Genomic DNA, 3262 nt, shown 5'->3' with positions numbered 1-3262 from the left:
AAATGACTGAAACAAGTAAAAGGAAGAAAAATAAAAGAATACACATCAACCTCAGCTTCTTACCGTAAGCTATAAAATAATTTTCCTCAACTTATCGAACTTCAATATGGGACAAATTTACAACCAGTTACGTCAACAAACCACTATTGTTATGAAAGTTGTTTTTTATACCTTCTACTGACTGCACGAAGCTTACTAACTTCCTACACCTTGATCCTTGGATCTTATCTTTACATATAATATATATACACAGGGAGTAAATAGACATTTTCAAAATTTCTGATCTAAGCATCTTCATATGTTTTCAGCTTTGTAGAATTTACAAGGTAGTTATTCTTTTTCATTCCAAGTGCCATTATATTAAACATTTGCGAAGAGTAACCATACCACGCACGAAAAATTCAGCAGAACTGTCAGATTTCCAAAGAGGTCGTATTGTTGGACAATCTGAGGCTGGTCTTAGCCAGCGAAAAATTGCCAAAAATCTTCAAATGCCTCTTGCTACTGTTAATAGAATTATAGTGAAATTCAAAAGCCAAGGAAAAGAATCAACAGATTCTCGTCCCGGCCGACCTGGGCCCTTGGAAAGAAGCTTCGCAGTTTGAAGAGAATTGTGGAAAACAAATCCGTTCGAAGGCTTCTGACATTGCAAAACAGCTAGAAGTTAGTCCAAGAACGTGTGTTACATATCTGCATAAGCTTGGGTATTATGGATGAGCAGCTAGAAGAAAACCTCTCCTTCAACCAATTAATATCAAATAAAAGATTTTGAAAATTAAAGCAGTCTATTTACTTCCTACAGGTCTGTGTATATAAGTTGTGTGTGTATGTATGTATGTATGTATGTATGTATGTATGTATGTATGTATGTAAAGAGGTGTCTGTAGTAGTGTAGAGGTATTATATATTAATAAAAGAAAATAGTCAGAAGTTAAAGGAATACTATTTATTTATTAATTATTACATCTAAGCGTTTTCTCTTTCCATTTGAAGAAAGTTATCAAAGATGCTTGGCTCATTGAGCGTCTTTGCTTCATATATATGTGTGAGGATGTTAAGCTGTTTATTGAAAGATGTCAGAAGGACAAGTATTTTCAGTCAAATTTGTTTACTTGACTCTGGGGGTTTGGTAGTACCCTGTTCAGTTTCTAATCAACTGTTTGTTGTCTTGGATTTATATGAGTGGTGGGGTATGTTTAAACAAAGGAAAAGTGGGGAAAAGGCTAGGAAAGGTTAAAAACTACACACACGCACACATGTATATAAACTCTAAGTCACGAAATAACATAGGAAAACTGTTTACCTGAATTCATCAGCTTACAACAGTTTCCATTAAGAGAGGCAAGTATTACTGTGTGTTATAAGTAATGCCTTAAACTCTTATACTTTTTTCAGAGCTTTTGAATTAATTTATTAGAAAGACATGTTATTTAAACACTAAAGTAAGAGTAAACACTATAACAAATAAGCGTAAACAATAAAGCAATAAAAGTATGCAGGTTTATATTCTCTCCTTCCAAGAACTGCTGCAATTTTATTTGTGGTCAGAAGAGACCAGTCAGACATTCCCGGATAAGTACACGCTTAGTCATTGACAATGCCACTCCGTTCCATAGGTAAGCACATCTTTATCTACATAAATATAAAAATGTATGTGCCCCCACCACACTCATATTTTTTTAAATATACACAAATATGTAGAAACGGTTTTATTTTATTTATGTAGCAAGTTGTTATGCAGTGCTTTTTATAGCTAATTATATTTGCATATACATTTTATTTTAATACAAATACTTGTTTAGAGATTAATTTTTCTAGATTTCTATGACGTGTGAAGCATTTTAATTTTGTGGTTTAAGAAAATATATGTTCTTAATTCAACTAGAGAGCTGGGGTAGGGAAGACTTCTTGTTCTGTAGTTTGATGCTCCGAAGGAAACATGTCTGCTTGCCTCAGCATATGAGCATACAACATAGAGCTGACTATGAGAGTTTAACTCTAATGGTCAGATCCGTGTCAGTTCAACTCCAATTTGGATGGCCTACATCAGAGCCTCTCCATTTCCAGATTCTTTACCAATATTAAGACTGCCGCCGTGTGCAACCTTGAGTGGCAGTGTAAAAGCGGAAGGAGTTGTTCTGTCAGCTGTGAGCAAAGTTGCAGGAATTCTAGATGAGTCTACTTGGAAAAGTAATATATTTTGGTGGACATAACTTAGATTGGTTTCGGCCATTATCGGCCCAGGCCATGACTAACTCAATAGCACCACCTGGAAAAGTCTTTTAGTTAATTATTTCGGGACACCATGGACCATTCGAGCAGAGAGTTGTTGTTGGTTGAGACATATCTAGGTGTAGGTGGGTTATCCGGTATTTCCTGGAGGAATTTGTCCAGGTACCATTTGAAAGGTGTGCGGTCTTTTTCTACTTTAATTTCTTTTGGGATAACATTGAAATGAGCAGGACCATTTGCAGTGAAGAAATTGTGTCGCAATGTTCTTATGTGATGTTATCTCGACCTTTGTAGGGAACGCCTTGCATGGGGGCCTAGTAGTGGGTGATTTGTAAACATAATACCGATATCATTTGGATAATATTGGTGGAATATTTTTTCCGCATGGTGCAAATAATGTATCGCTCACGGCGGCATTGCAGAGAATAGAGCTTCAGCTGTTTAAGTCGAGCCCAATAATCAAGTCCAATCAAGCCATACTGTATATTTGTTGAATATCACGGCTAGCTAGTTATTTAAAGACTCACTCGGCTGAGAGCTGCAACTGAAGCGCACACTGAAGCTTGCAGTTTACACTGTTAAAGATCTTTGGGAAGTATGGACTAAACATTGGTTGTACATTGCAGGGGCAAACTCTAGCAGTGTTTTTTGCTGTTAATCTTGTTTTTGATACTGTATGTATTCTGTTTTGCAGAAGTTGTTGAGGATTTGATGATGAACAAGATTGTTTATAGATTGCGAGATTACAGATGCTATCGAAGTACTGTTCCAGAGGCAAATTTTCTAGTAAGCTTTGTGTTATGTTGCACAAACATATATAATAGCTGTTTGAGTTCCTGGAATAAAGTTTAACAATAGCTTATATAAATTATTTTGGTTATTCCATGGTGCTTAAAACAGTGTACCAACTTTTTGAAATTGAGGCTTTTTGTGGAGGAATTTCAATATAGATAGCGGTTCAAATATGCTCTCTCTTCCTATGTGTGTATGTGTTTAAAAGTATATATATATATTGAAATTCCTCCAAGAT

This window comes from Octopus bimaculoides, chromosome 6, assembly GCF_001194135.2.
Source record: "Octopus bimaculoides isolate UCB-OBI-ISO-001 chromosome 6, ASM119413v2, whole genome shotgun sequence".
In the NCBI taxonomy this organism is placed as follows: Eukaryota; Metazoa; Mollusca; class Cephalopoda; order Octopoda; family Octopodidae; genus Octopus; species Octopus bimaculoides.
The sequence above is the reverse complement of the archived record's forward strand: the minus strand, read 5'-3'. Positions refer to the sequence as shown.